Raw genomic sequence first — 17,728 nt, 5'->3', positions numbered from 1 at the left:
ACACTCGAACACCTATATGGATTCTCCTGCACAGTGGTAGATATGTAAATACGGGGTTTCGGTACCATTTCTTGCGCATTACGGTTCGAACACTCGAACACCTATGCGGATTCTCCTGCACAGTGGCAGATATGTAAATACGGGGTTTCCATACCATTTCTTGCGCATTACGGTTCGAACACTCGAACACCTATACGGATTCTCCTGCACAGTGGCAGATATGTAAATACGGGGTTTCGGTACCATTTCTGGCGCGTTACGGTTCGAACACTCGAACACCTATACGGATTCTCCTGCACAGTGGCAGATATGTAAATACGGGATTTACATACCATTTCTTGCACATTACGGTTCGAACACACGAACACCTATACGAATTCTCCTGCACAGTGGCAGATATGTAAATACGGGGTTTCGGTACCATTTCCTGCGCATTACGGTTCGAACACTCGAACACGTATACGGATTCTCCTGCATAGTGGCAGATATGTAAATACGGGGTTTCCATACCATTTCTTGCGCAATACGGTTCGAACCCTCGAGCACCTATGCGGATTCTCCTGCACCGTGGCAGATATGTAAATACGGGGTTTCGGTACCATTTCTTGCGCATTACGGTTCGAACACCTATACAGATTCTCCTGCACAGTGGCAGATATGTGAATACGGGGTTTACATACCATTTCTTGTGCAATACGGTTCGAACACTCGAGCACCTATGCGGATTCTCCTGCACAGTGGCAGATATGTAAATACGGGGTTTCGGTACCATTTCTTGCGCATTACGGTTCGAACACTCGAACACCTATACGGATTCTCCTGCACAGTGGCAGATACTTAAATACGGGGTTTCGGTACCATTTCTTGCGCATTACGGTTCGAACACTCGAACACCTATGCGGATTCTCCTGCACAGTGGCAGATATGTAAATACGGGGTTTCCATACCATTTCTTGCGCATTACGGTTCGAACACTCGAACACCTATACGGATTCTCCTGCACAGTGGCAGATATGTAAATACGGGGTTTCGGTACCATTTCTGGCGCGTTACGGTTCGAACACTCAAACACCTATACGGATTCTCCTGCACAGTGGCAGATATGCAAATACGGGATTTACATACCATTTCTTGCACATTACGGTTCGAACACTCGAACACCTATACGGATTCTCCTGCACAGTGGCAGATATGTAAATACGGGGTTTCCGTACCATTTCTTGCGCATTACGGTTCGAACACTCGAACAACTATACGGATTCTCCTGCATAGTGGCAGATATGTAAATACGGGGTTTACATACCATTTCTTGCGCATTACGGTTCGAACACTCGAACACCTATTCGGATTCTCCTGCACAGTGGCAGATATGTAAATACGGGGTTTCGGTACCATTTCTTGCGCATTACGATTCGAACACTCGAACACCTATTCGGATTCTCCTGCACAGTGGCAGATATGTAAATACGGGGTTTCGGTACCATTTCTTGCGCATTACGATTCGAACACTCGAACACCTATACGGATTCTCCTGCACAGTGGCAGATATGTAAATATGGGGTTTCCATACCATTTCTTGCGCATTACGGTTCGAACACACGAACACCTATACGAATTCTCCTGCACAGTGACAGATATGTAAATACGGGATTTCGGTACCATTTCCTGCGCATTACGGTTCGAACACTCGAACACCTATACGGATTCTCCTGCACAATGGCTGATATGTAAATACGGGGTTTACATACCATTTCTTGCGCAATACGGTTCGAACACTCGAGCACCTATGCGGATTCTCCTGCACAGTGGCAGATATGTAAATACGGGTTTTCGGTACCATTTCTTGCGCATTACGGTTCGAACACTCGAACACCTATACGGATTCTCCTGCACAGTGGCAGATATGTAAATACGGGGTTTCGGTACCATTTTTTGCGCATTATGGTTCGAACACTCGAACACCTGTACGGATTATCCAGCACAGTGGCAGATATGTAAATACGGGGTTTACATACCATATCTCACGCATTACGGTTCGAACACTCGAACACCTATACGGATTCTCCTGCACAGTGGCAGATATGTAAATACGGGGTTTCCGTACCATTTCTTGCGCATTACGGTTCGAACACTCGAACACCTATACGGATTCTCCTGCACAGTGGCAGATATGTAAATACGGGGTTTACATACCATTTCTTGCGCATTACGGTTCGAACAATCGAACACCTATACGGATTCTCCTGCACAGTGGCAGATATGTAAATACGGGGTTTCGGTACCATTTCTGGCGCATTACGGTTCGAACACTCGAGCACCTATGCGGATTATCCAGCACAGTGGCTGATATGCAAATACGGGGTTTACATACCATTTCTCACGCACTACGGTTCGAACACTCGAACACCTATACGGATTCTCCTGCACAGTGGCAGATATGTAAATACGGGGTTTCCGTACCATTTCTTGCGCATTACGGTTCGAACACTCGAACACCTATACGGATTCTCCTGCACAGTGGCAGATATGTAAATATGGGGTTTACATACCATTTCTTGCGCATTACGGTTCGAACACACGAACACCTATACGAATTCTCCTGCACAGTGGCAGATATGTAAATACGGGTTTCGATACCATTTCCTGCGCATTACGGTTCGAACACTCGAACACCTATACGGATTCTCCTGCACAGTGGCAGATATGTAAATACGGGGTTTCCATACCATTTCTTGCGCAATACGGTTCGAACACTCGAGCACTATGCGGATTCTCCTGCACCGTGGCAGATATGTAAATACGGGGTTTCAGTACCATTTCTTGCGCATTACGGTTCGAACACTCGAACACCTATACGGATTCTCCTGCACAGTGGCAGATATTTAAATATGGGGTTTACATACCATTTCTTGCGCATTACGGTTCGAACACACGAACACCTATACGAATTCTCCTGCACAGTGGCAGATATGTAAATACGGGGTTTCGGTACCATTTCTGGCGCATTACGGTTCGAACCCTCGAACACCTATGCGGATTATCCAGCACAGTGGCAGATATGTAAATACGGGGTTTACATACCATTTCTCACGCATTACGGTTCGAACACTCGAACACCTATGCGGATTCTCTTGCACAGTGGCAGATATGTAAATACGGGGTTTCCGTACCATTTCTTGCGCATTACGGTTCGAACACTCGAACACCTATACGGATTCTCCTGCACAGTGGCAGATATGTAAATATGGGGTTTACATACCATTTCTTGCGCATTACGGTTCGAACACACGAACACCTATACGAATTCTCCTGCACAGTGGCAGATATGTAAATACGGGTTTCGATACCATTTCCTGCGCATTACGGTTCGAACACTCGAACACCTATACGGATTCTCCTGCACAGTGGCAGATATGTAAATACGGGGTTTCCATACCATTTCTTGCGCAATACGGTTCGAACACTCGAGCACCTATGCGGATTCTCCTGCACCGTGGCAGATATGTAAATACGGGGTTTCGGTACCATTTCTTGCGCAATACGGTTCGAACACTCGAACACCTATACGGATTCTCCTGCACAGTGGCAGATATGTGAATACGGGGTTTACATACCATTTCTTGCGCAATACGGTTCGAACACTCGAGCACCTATGCGGATTCTCCTGCACAGTGGCAGATATGTAAATACGGGGTTTCGGTGCCATTTCTTGCGCATTACGGTTCGAACACTCGAACACCTACATGGATTCTCCTGCACAGTGGTAGATATGTAAATACGGGGTTTTGGTACCATTTCTTGCGCATTACGGTTCGAACACTCGAACACCTATGCGGATTCTCCTGCACAGTGGCAGATATGTAAATACGGGGTTTCCATACCATTTCTTGCGCATTACGGTTCGAACACTCGAACACCTATACGGATTCTCCTGCACAGTGGCAGATATGTAAATACGGGGTTTCGATACCATTTCTTGCGCAATACGGTTCGAACACTCGAGCACCTATGCGGATTCTCCTGCACCGTGGCAGATATGTAAATACGGGGTTTCGGTACCATTTCTTGCGCATTACGGTTCGAACACTCGAACACCTATACGGATTCTCCTGCACAGTGGCAGATATGTGAATACGGGGTTTACATACCATTTCTTGCGCAATACGGTTCGAACACTCGAGCACCTATGCGGATTCTCCTGCACAGTGGCAGAAATGTAAATACGGGGTTTCGGTACCATTTCTTGCGCATTACGGTTCGAACACTCGAACACCTATATGGATTCTACTGCACAGTGGTAGATATGTAAATACGGGGTTTCGGTACCATTTCTTGCGCATTACGGTTCGAACACTCGAACACCTATGCGGATTCTCCTGCACAGTGGCAGATATGTAAATACGGGGTTTCCATACCATTTCTTGCGCATTACGGTTCGAACACTCGAACACCTATACGGATTCTCCTGCACAGTGGCAGATATGTAAATACGGGGTTTCCATACCATTTCTTGCGCAATACGGTTCGAACACTCGAGCACCTATGCGGATTCTCCTGCACCGTGGCAGATATGTAAATACGGGGTTTCGGGACCATTTCTTGCGCATTACAGTTCGAACACTCGAACACCTATACGGATTCTCCTGCACAGTGGCAGATATTTAAATATGGGGTTTACAAACCATTTCTTGCGCATTACGGTTCGAACACACGAACACCTATACGAATTCTCCTGCACAGTGGCAGATATGTAAATACGGGGTTTCGGTACCATTTCCTGCGCATTACGGTTCGAACACTCGAACACCTATACGGATTATCCTGCACAGTGGCAGATATGTAAATACGGGGTTTCCATACCATTTCTTGCGCAATACGGTTCGAACACTCGAGCACCTATGCGGATTCTCCTGCACAGTGGTAGATATGTAAATACGGGGTTTCGGTACCATTTCTTGCGCATTACGGTTCGAACACTCGAACACCTATATGGATTCTCCTGGACAGTGGTAGATATGTAAATACGGGGTTTCGGTACCATTTCTTGCGCATTACGGTTCGAACACTCGAACACCTATGCGGATTCTCCTGCACAGTGGCAGATATGTAAATACGGGGTTTCCATACCATTTCTTGCGCAATACGGTTCGAACACTCGAGCACCTATGCGGATTCTCCTGCACCGTGGCAGATATGTAAATACGGGGTTTCGGTACCATTTCTTGCGCATTACGGTTCGAACACTCGAACACCTATACGGATTCTCCTGCACAGTGGCAGATATTTAAATATGGGGTTTACATACCATTTCTTGCGCATTACGGTTCGAACACACGAACACCTATACGAATTCTCCTGCACAGTGGCAGATATGTAAATACGGGGTTTCGGTACCATTTCCTGCGCATTACGGTTCGAACACTCGAACACCTATACGGATTCTCCTGCACAGTGGCAGATATGTAAATACGGGGTTTCGATACCATTTCTTGCGCAATACGGTTCGAACACTCGAGCACCTATGCGGATTCTCCTGCACCGTGGCAGATATGTAAATACGGGGTTTCGGTACCATTTCTTGCGCATTACGGTTCGAACACTCGAACACCTATACGGATTCTCCTGCACAGTGGCAGATATGTGAATACGGGGTTTACATACCATTTCTTGCGCAATACGGTTCGAACACTCGAGCACCTATGCGGATTCTCCTGCACAGTGGCAGAAATGTAAATACGGGGTTTCGGTACCATTTCTTGCGCATTACGGTTCGAACACTCGAACACCTATACGGATTCTCCTGCACAGTGGCAGATATGTGAATACGGGGTTTACATACCATTTCTTGCGCAATACGGTTCGAACACTCGAGCACCTATGCGGATTCTCCTGCACAGTGGCAGAAATGTAAATACGGGGTTTCGGTACCATTTCTTGCGCATTACGGTTCGAACACTCGAACACCTATATGGATTCTCCTGCACAGTGGTAGATATGTAAATACGGGGTTTCGGTACCATTTCTTGCGCATTACGGTTCGAACACTCGAACACCTATGCGGATTCTCCTGCACAGTGGCAGATATGTAAATACGGGGTTTCCATACCATTTCTTGCGCATTACGGTTCGAACACTCGAACACCTATACGGATTCTCCTGCACAGTGGCAGATATGTAAATACGGGGTTTCGGTACCATTTCTGGCGCGTTACGGTTCGAACACTCGAACACCTATACGGATTCTCCTGCACAGTGGCAGATATGTAAATACGGGATTTACATACCATTTCTTGCACATTACGGTTCGAACACACGAACACCTATACGAATTCTCCTGCACAGTGGCAGATATGTAAATACGGGGTTTCGGTACCATTTCCTGCGCATTACGGTTCGAACACTCGAACACGTATACGGATTCTCCTGCATAGTGGCAGATATGTAAATACGGGGTTTCCATACCATTTCTTGCGCAATACGGTTCGAACCCTCGAGCACCTATGCGGATTCTCCTGCACCGTGGCAGATATGTAAATACGGGGTTTCGGTACCATTTCTTGCGCATTACGGTTCGAACACCTATACAGATTCTCCTGCACAGTGGCAGATATGTGAATACGGGGTTTACATACCATTTCTTGTGCAATACGGTTCGAACACTCGAGCACCTATGCGGATTCTCCTGCACAGTGGCAGATATGTAAATACGGGGTTTCGGTACCATTTCTTGCGCATTACGGTTCGAACACTCGAACACCTATACGGATTCTCCTGCACAGTGGCAGATACTTAAATACGGGGTTTCGGTACCATTTCTTGCGCATTACGGTTCGAACACTCGAACACCTATGCGGATTCTCCTGCACAGTGGCAGATATGTAAATACGGGGTTTCCATACCATTTCTTGCGCATTACGGTTCGAACACTCGAACACCTATACGGATTCTCCTGCACAGTGGCAGATATGTAAATACGGGGTTTCGGTACCATTTCTGGCGCGTTACGGTTCGAACACTCAAACACCTATACGGATTCTCCTGCACAGTGGCAGATATGCAAATACGGGATTTACATACCATTTCTTGCACATTACGGTTCGAACACTCGAACACCTATACGGATTCTCCTGCACAGTGGCAGATATGTAAATACGGGGTTTCCGTACCATTTCTTGCGCATTACGGTTCGAACACTCGAACAACTATACGGATTCTCCTGCATAGTGGCAGATATGTAAATACGGGGTTTACATACCATTTCTTGCGCATTACGGTTCGAACACTCGAACACCTATTCGGATTCTCCTGCACAGTGGCAGATATGTAAATACGGGGTTTCGGTACCATTTCTTGCGCATTACGATTCGAACACTCGAACACCTATTCGGATTCTCCTGCACAGTGGCAGATATGTAAATACGGGGTTTCGGTACCATTTCTTGCGCATTACGATTCGAACACTCGAACACCTATACGGATTCTCCTGCACAGTGGCAGATATGTAAATATGGGGTTTCCATACCATTTCTTGCGCATTACGGTTCGAACACACGAACACCTATACGAATTCTCCTGCACAGTGACAGATATGTAAATACGGGATTTCGGTACCATTTCCTGCGCATTACGGTTCGAACACTCGAACACCTATACGGATTCTCCTGCACAATGGCTGATATGTAAATACGGGGTTTACATACCATTTCTTGCGCAATACGGTTCGAACACTCGAGCACCTATGCGGATTCTCCTGCACAGTGGCAGATATGTAAATACGGGTTTTCGGTACCATTTCTTGCGCATTACGGTTCGAACACTCGAACACCTATACGGATTCTCCTGCACAGTGGCAGATATGTAAATACGGGGTTTCGGTACCATTTTTTGCGCATTATGGTTCGAACACTCGAACACCTGTACGGATTATCCAGCACAGTGGCAGATATGTAAATACGGGGTTTACATACCATATCTCACGCATTACGGTTCGAACACTCGAACACCTATACGGATTCTCCTGCACAGTGGCAGATATGTAAATACGGGGTTTCCGTACCATTTCTTGCGCATTACGGTTCGAACACTCGAACACCTATACGGATTCTCCTGCACAGTGGCAGATATGTAAATACGGGGTTTACATACCATTTCTTGCGCATTACGGTTCGAACAATCGAACACCTATACGGATTCTCCTGCACAGTGGCAGATATGTAAATACGGGGTTTCGGTACCATTTCTGGCGCATTACGGTTCGAACACTCGAGCACCTATGCGGATTATCCAGCACAGTGGCTGATATGCAAATACGGGGTTTACATACCATTTCTCACGCACTACGGTTCGAACACTCGAACACCTATACGGATTCTCCTGCACAGTGGCAGATATGTAAATACGGGGTTTCCGTACCATTTCTTGCGCATTACGGTTCGAACACTCGAACACCTATACGGATTCTCCTGCACAGTGGCAGATATGTAAATATGGGGTTTACATACCATTTCTTGCGCATTACGGTTCGAACACACGAACACCTATACGAATTCTCCTGCACAGTGGCAGATATGTAAATACGGGTTTCGATACCATTTCCTGCGCATTACGGTTCGAACACTCGAACACCTATACGGATTCTCCTGCACAGTGGCAGATATGTAAATACGGGGTTTCCATACCATTTCTTGCGCAATACGGTTCGAACACTCGAGCACCTATGCGGATTCTCCTGCACCGTGGCAGATATGTAAATACGGGGTTTCGGTACCATTTCTTGCGCATTACGGTTCGAACACTCGAACACCTATACGGATTCTCCTGCACAGCGGCAGATATTTAAATATGGGGTTTACAAACCATTTCTTGCGCATTACGGTTCGAACACACGAACACCTATACGAATTCTCCTGCACAGTGGCAGATATGTAAATACGGGGTTTCGGTACCATTTCCTGCGCATTACGGTTCGAACACTCGAACACCTATACGGATTATCCTGCACAGTGGCAGATATGTAAATACGGGGTTTCCATACCATTTCTTGCGCAATACGGTTCGAACACTCGAGCACCTATGCGGATTCTCCTGCACAGTGGTAGATATGTAAATACGGGGTTTCGGTACCATTTCTTGCGCATTACGGTTCGAACACTCGAACACCTATATGGATTCTCCTGGACAGTGGTAGATATGTAAATACGGGGTTTCGGTACCATTTCTTGCGCATTACGGTTCGAACACTCGAACACCTATGCGGATTCTCCTGCACAGTGGCAGATATGTAAATACGGGGTTTCCATACCATTTCTTGCGCAATACGGTTCGAACACTCGAGCACCTATGCGGATTCTCCTGCACCGTGGCAGATATGTAAATACGGGGTTTCGGTACCATTTCTTGCGCATTACGGTTCGAACACTCGAACACCTATACGGATTCTCCTGCACAGTGGCAGATATTTAAATATGGGGTTTACATACCATTTCTTGCGCATTACGGTTCGAACACACGAACACCTATACGAATTCTCCTGCACAGTGGCAGATATGTAAATACGGGGTTTCGGTACCATTTCCTGCGCATTACGGTTCGAACACTCGAACACCTATACGGATTCTCCTGCACAGTGGCAGATATGTAAATACGGGGTTTCGATACCATTTCTTGCGCAATACGGTTCGAACACTCGAGCACCTATGCGGATTCTCCTGCACCGTGGCAGATATGTAAATACGGGGTTTCGGTACCATTTCTTGCGCATTACGGTTCGAACACTCGAACACCTATACGGATTCTCCTGCACAGTGGCAGATATGTGAATACGGGGTTTACATACCATTTCTTGCGCAATACGGTTCGAACACTCGAGCACCTATGCGGATTCTCCTGCACAGTGGCAGAAATGTAAATACGGGGTTTCGGTACCATTTCTTGCGCATTACGGTTCGAACACTCGAACACCTATACGGATTCTCCTGCACAGTGGCAGATATGTGAATACGGGGTTTACATACCATTTCTTGCGCAATACGGTTCGAACACTCGAGCACCTATGCGGATTCTCCTGCACAGTGGCAGAAATGTAAATACGGGGTTTCGGTACCATTTCTTGCGCATTACGGTTCGAACACTCGAACACCTATATGGATTCTCCTGCACAGTGGTAGATATGTAAATACGGGGTTTCGGTACCATTTCTTGCGCATTACGGTTCGAACACTCGAACACCTATGCGGATTCTCCTGCACAGTGGCAGATATGTAAATACGGGGTTTCCATACCATTTCTTGCGCATTACGGTTCGAACACTCGAACACCTATACGGATTCTCCTGCACAGTGGCAGATATGTAAATACGGGGTTTCGGTACCATTTCTGGCGCGTTACGGTTCGAACACTAGAACACCTATACGGATTCTCCTGCACAGTGGCAGATATGTAAATACGGGATTTACATACCATTTCTTGCACATTACGGTTCGAACACACGAACACCTATACGAATTCTCCTGCACAGTGGCAGATATGTAAATACGGGGTTTCGGTACCATTTCCTGCGCATTACGGTTCGAACACTCGAACACGTATACGGATTCTCCTGCATAGTGGCAGATATGTAAATACGGGGTTTCCATACCATTTCTTGCGCAATACGGTTCGAACCCTCGAGCACCTATGCGGATTCTCCTGCACCGTGGCAGATATGTAAATACGGGGTTTCGGTACCATTTCTTGCGCATTACGGTTCGAACACCTATACAGATTCTCCTGCACAGTGGCAGATATGTGAATACGGGGTTTACATACCATTTCTTGTGCAATACGGTTCGAACACTCGAGCACCTATGCGGATTCTCCTGCACAGTGGCAGATATGTAAATACGGGGTTTCGGTACCATTTCTTGCGCATTACGGTTCGAACACTCGAACACCTATACGGATTCTCCTGCACAGTGGCAGATACTTAAATACGGGGTTTCGGTACCATTTCTTGCGCATTACGGTTCGAACACTCGAACACCTATGCGGATTCTCCTGCACAGTGGCAGATATGTAAATACGGGGTTTCCATACCATTTCTTGCGCATTACGGTTCGAACACTCGAACACCTATACGGATTCTCCTGCACAGTGGCAGATATGTAAATACGGGGTTTCGGTACCATTTCTGGCGCGTTACGGTTCGAACACTCAAACACCTATACGGATTCTCCTGCACAGTGGCAGATATGCAAATACGGGATTTACATACCATTTCTTGCACATTACGGTTCGAACACTCGAACACCTATACGGATTCTCCTGCACAGTGGCAGATATGTAAATACGGGGTTTCCGTACCATTTCTTGCGCATTACGGTTCGAACACTCGAACAACTATACGGATTCTCCTGCACAGTGGCAGATATGTAAATACGGGGTTTCGGTACCATTTCTTGCGCATTACGATTCGAACACTCGAGCACCTATGCGGATTCTCCTGCACCGTGGCAGATATGTAAATACGGGGTTTCGGTACCATTTTTTGCGCATTACGGTTCGAACACTCGAACACCTATACGGATTCTCCTGCACAGCGGCAGATATTTAAATATGGGGTTTACATACCATTTCTTGCGCATTACGGTTCGAACACACGAACACCTATACGAATTCTCCTGCACAGTGGCAGATATGTAAATACGGGGTTTCGGTACCATTTCCTGCGCATTACGGTTCGAACACTCGAACACCTATACGGATTCTCCTGCACAGTGGCAGATATGTAAATACGGGGTTTACATACCATTTCTTGCGCAATACGGTTCGAACACTCGAGCACCTATGCGGATTCTCCTGCACAGTGGCAGATATGTAAATACGGGTTTTCGGTACCATTTCTTGCGCATTACGGTTCGAACACTCGAACACCTATACGGATTCTCCTGCACAGTGGCAGATATGTAAATACGGGGTTTCGGTACCATTTTTTGCGCATTATGGTTCGAACACTCGAACACCTGTACGGATTATCCAGCACAGTGGCAGATATGTAAATACGGGGTTTACATACCATATCTCACGCATTACGGTTCGAACACTCGAACACCTATACGGATTCTCCTGCACAGTGGCAGATATGTAAATACGGGGTTTCCGTACCATTTCTTGCGCATTACGGTTCGAACACTCGAACACCTATACGGATTCTCCTGCACAGTGGCAGATATGTAAATACGGGGTTTACATACCATTTCTTGCGCATTACGGTTCGAACAATCGAACACCTATACGGATTCTCCTGCACAGTGGCAGATATGTAAATACGGGGTTTCGGTACCATTTCTGGCGCATTACGGTTCGAACACTCGAGCACCTATGCGGATTATCCAGCACAGTGGCTGATATGCAAATACGGGGTTTACATACCATTTCTCACGCACTACGGTTCGAACACTCGAACACCTATACGGATTCTCCTGCACAGTGGCAGATATGTAAATACGGGGTTTCCGTACCATTTCTTGCGCATTACGGTTCGAACACTCGAACACCTATACGGATTCTCCTGCACAGTGGCAGATATGTAAATATGGGGTTTACATACCATTTCTTGCGCATTACGGTTCGAACACACGAACACCTATACGAATTCTCCTGCACAGTGGCAGATATGTAAATACGGGTTTCGATACCATTTCCTGCGCATTACGGTTCGAACACTCGAACACCTATACGGATTCTCCTGCACAGTGGCAGATATGTAAATACGGGGTTTCCATACCATTTCTTGCGCAATACGGTTCGAACACTCGAGCACCTATGCGGATTCTCCTGCACCGTGGCAGATATGTAAATACGGGGTTTCGGTACCATTTCTTGCGCATTACGGTTCGAACACTCGAACACCTATACGGATTCTCCTGCACAGTGGCAGATATGTGAATACGGGGTTTACATACCATTTCTTGCGCAATACGGTTCGAACACTCGAGCACCTATGCGGATTCTCCTGCACAGTGGCAGAAATGTAAATACGGGGTTTCGGTACCATTTCTTGCGCATTACGGTTCGAACACTCGAACACCTATACGGATTCTCCTGCACAGTGGCAGATATGTGAATACGGGGTTTACATACCATTTCTTGCGCAATACGGTTCGAACACTCGAGCACCTATGCGGATTCTCCTGCACAGTGGCAGAAATGTAAATACGGGGTTTCGGTACCATTTCTTGCGCATTACGGTTCGAACACTCGAACACCTATATGGATTCTCCTGCACAGTGGTAGATATGTAAATACGGGGTTTCGGTACCATTTCTTGCGCATTACGGTTCGAACACTCGAACACCTATGCGGATTCTCCTGCACAGTGGCAGATATGTAAATACGGGGTTTCCATACCATTTCTTGCGCATTACGGTTCGAACACTCGAACACCTATACGGATTCTCCTGCACAGTGGCAGATATGTAAATACGGGGTTTCGGTACCATTTCTGGCGCGTTACGGTTCGAACACTCGAACACCTATACGGATTCTCCTGCACAGTGGCAGATATGTAAATACGGGATTTACATACCATTTCTTGCACATTACGGTTCGAACACACGAACACCTATACGAATTCTCCTGCACAGTGGCAGATATGTAAATACGGGGTTTCGGTACCATTTCCTGCGCATTACGGTTCGAACACTCGAACACGTATACGGATTCTCCTGCATAGTGGCAGATATGTAAATACGGGGTTTCCATACCATTTCTTGCGCAATACGGTTCGAACCCTCGAGCACCTATGCGGATTCTCCTGCACCGTGGCAGATATGTAAATACGGGGTTTCGGTACCATTTCTTGCGCATTACGGTTCGAACACCTATACAGATTCTCCTGCACAGTGGCAGATATGTGAATACGGGGTTTACATACCATTTCTTGTGCAATACGGTTCGAACACTCGAGCACCTATGCGGATTCTCCTGCACAGTGGCAGATATGTAAATACGGGGTTTCGGTACCATTTCTTGCGCATTACGGTTCGAACACTCGAACACCTATACGGATTCTCCTGCACAGTGGCAGATACTTAAATACGGGGTTTCGGTACCATTTCTTGCGCATTACGGTTCGAACACTCGAACACCTATGCGGATTCTCCTGCACAGTGGCAGATATGTAAATACGGGGTTTCCATACCATTTCTTGCGCATTACGGTTCGAACACTCGAACACCTATACGGATTCTCCTGCACAGTGGCAGATATGTAAATACGGGGTTTCGGTACCATTTCTGGCGCGTTACGGTTCGAACACTCAAACACCTATACGGATTCTCCTGCACAGTGGCAGATATGCAAATACGGGATTTACATACCATTTCTTGCACATTACGGTTCGAACACTCGAACACCTATACGGATTCTCCTGCACAGTGGCAGATATGTAAATACGGGGTTTCCGTACCATTTCTTGCGCATTACGGTTCGAACACTCGAACAACTATACGGATTCTCCTGCACAGTGGCAGATATGTAAATACGGGGTTTCGGTACCATTTCTTGCGCATTACGATTCGAACACTCGAGCACCTATGCGGATTCTCCTGCACCGTGGCAGATATGTAAATACGGGGTTTCGGTACCATTTTTTGCGCATTACGGTTCGAACACTCGAACACCTATACGGATTCTCCTGCACAGCGGCAGATATTTAAATATGGGGTTTACATACCATTTCTTGCGCATTACGGTTCGAACACACGAACACCTATACGAATTCTCCTGCACAGTGGCAGATATGTAAATACGGGGTTTCGGTACCATTTCCTGCGCATTACGGTTCGAACACTCGAACACCTATACGGATTCTCCTGCACAGTGGCAGATATGTAAATACGGGGTTTACATACCATTTCTTGCGCAATACGGTTCGAACACTCGAGCACCTATGCGGATTCTCCTGCACAGTGGCAGATATGTAAATACGGGTTTTCGGTACCATTTCTTGCGCATTACGGTTCGAACACTCGAACACCTATACGGATTCTCCTGCACAGTGGCAGATATGTAAATACGGGGTTTCGGTACCATTTTTTGCGCATTATGGTTCGAACACTCGAACACCTGTACGGATTATCCAGCACAGTGGCAGATATGTAAATACGGGGTTTACATACCATATCTCACGCATTACGGTTCGAACACTCGAACACCTATACGGATTCTCCTGCACAGTGGCAGATATGTAAATACGGGGTTTCCGTACCATTTCTTGCGCATTACGGTTCGAACACTCGAACACCTATACGGATTCTCCTGCACAGTGGCAGATATGTAAATACGGGGTTTACATACCATTTCTTGCGCATTACGGTTCGAACAATCGAACACCTATACGGATTCTCCTGCACAGTGGCAGATATGTAAATACGGGGTTTCGGTACCATTTCTGGCGCATTACGGTTCGAACACTCGAGCACCTATGCGGATTATCCAGCACAGTGGCTGATATGCAAATACGGGGTTTACATACCATTTCTCACGCACTACGGTTCGAACACTCGAACACCTATACGGATTCTCCTGCACAGTGGCAGATATGTAAATACGGGGTTTCCGTACCATTTCTTGCGCATTACGGTTCGAACACTCGAACACCTATACGGATTCTCCTGCACAGTGGCAGATATGTAAATATGGGGTTTACATACCATTTCTTGCGCATTACGGTTCGAACACACGAACACCTATACGAATTCTCCTGCACAGTGGCAGATATGTAAATACGGGTTTCGATACCATTTCCTGCGCATTACGGTTCGAACACTCGAACACCTATACGGATTCTCCTGCACAGTGGCAGATATGTAAATACGGGGTTTCCATACCATTTCTTGCGCAATACGGTTCGAACACTCGAGCACCTATGCGGATTCTCCTGCACCGTGGCAGATATGTAAATACGGGGTTTCGGTACCATTTCTTGCGCATTACGGTTCGAACACTCGAACACCTATACGGATTCTCCTGCACAGCGGCAGATATTTAAATATGGGGTTTACATACCATTTCTTGCGCATTACGGTTCGAACACACGAACACCTATACGAATTCTCCTGCACAGTGGCAGATATGTAAATACGGGGTTTCGGTACCATTTCCTGCGCATTACGGTTCGAACACTCGAACACCTATACGGATTCTCCTGCACAGTGGCAGATATGTAAATACGGGGTTTACATACCATTTCTTGCGCAATACGGTTCGAACACTCGAGCACCTATGCGGATTCTCCTGCACAGTGGCAGATATGTAAATACGGGTTTTCGGTACCATTTCTTGCGCATTACGGTTCGAACACTCGAACACCTATACGGATTCTCCTGCACAGTGGCAGATATGTAAATACGGGGTTTCGGTACCATTTTTTGCGCATTATGGTTCGAACACTCGAACACCTGTACGGATTATCCAGCACAGTGGCAGATATGTAAATACGGGGTTTACATACCATATCTCACGCATTACGGTTCGAACACTCGAACACCTATACGGATTCTCCTGCACAGTGGCAGATATGTAAATACGGGATTTCCGTACCATTTCTTGCGCATTACGGTTCGAACACTCGAACACCTATACGGATTCTCCTGCACAGTGGCAGATATGTAAATACGGGGTTTACATACCATTTCTTGCGCATTACGGTTCGAACAATCGAACACCTATACGGATTCTCCTGCACAGTGGCAGATATGTAAATACGGGGTTTCGGTACCATTTCTGGCGCATTACGGTTCGAACACTCGAACACCTATGCGGATTATCCAGCACAGTGGCTGATATGTAAATACGGGGTTTACATACCATTTCTCACGCATTACGGTTCGAACACTCGAACACCTATACGGATTCTCCTGCACAGTGGCAGATATGTAAATACGGGGTTTCCGTACCATTTCTTGCGCATTACGGTTCGAACACTCGAACACCTATACGGATTCTCCTGCACAGTGGCAGATATGTAAATATGGGGTTTACATACCATTTCTTGCGCATTACGGTTCGAACACACGAACACCTATACGAATTCTCCTGCACAGTGGCAGATATGTAAATACGGGTTTCGATACCATTTCCTGCGCATTACGGTTCGAACACTCGAACACCTATACGGATTCTCCTGCACAGTGGCAGATATGTAAATACGGGGTTTCCATACCATTTCTTGCGCAATACGGTTCGAACACTCGCGCACCTATGCGGATTCTCCTGCACCGTGGCAGATATGTACATACGGGGTTTCGGTACCATTTCTTGCGCATTACGGTTCGAACACTCGAACACCTATACGGATTCTCCTGCACAGTGGCAGATATTTAAATATGGGGTTTACATACCATTTCTTGCGCATTACGGTTCGAACACACGAACACCTATACGAATTCTCCTGCACAGTGGCAGATTTGTAAATACGGGGTTTCGGTACCATTTCCTGCGCATTACGGTTCGAACACTCGAACACCTATACGGATTCTCCTGCACGGTGGCAGATATGTAAATATGGGGTTTCCATACCATTTCTTGCGCAATACGGTTCGAACACTCGAGCACCTATGCGGATTCTCCTGCACCGTGGCAGATATGTAAATACGGGGTTTCGGTACCATTTCTTGCGCAATACGGTTCGAACACTCGAACACCTATACGGATTCTCCTGCACAGTGGCAGATATGTGAATACGGGG

Source organism: Camellia sinensis, chromosome 15, assembly GCF_055761805.1.
Source record: "Camellia sinensis isolate YWXY chromosome 15, ASM5576180v1, whole genome shotgun sequence".
NCBI classification, from domain to species: Eukaryota; Viridiplantae; Streptophyta; class Magnoliopsida; order Ericales; family Theaceae; genus Camellia; species Camellia sinensis.
The sequence above is the reverse complement of the archived record's forward strand: the minus strand, read 5'-3'. Positions refer to the sequence as shown.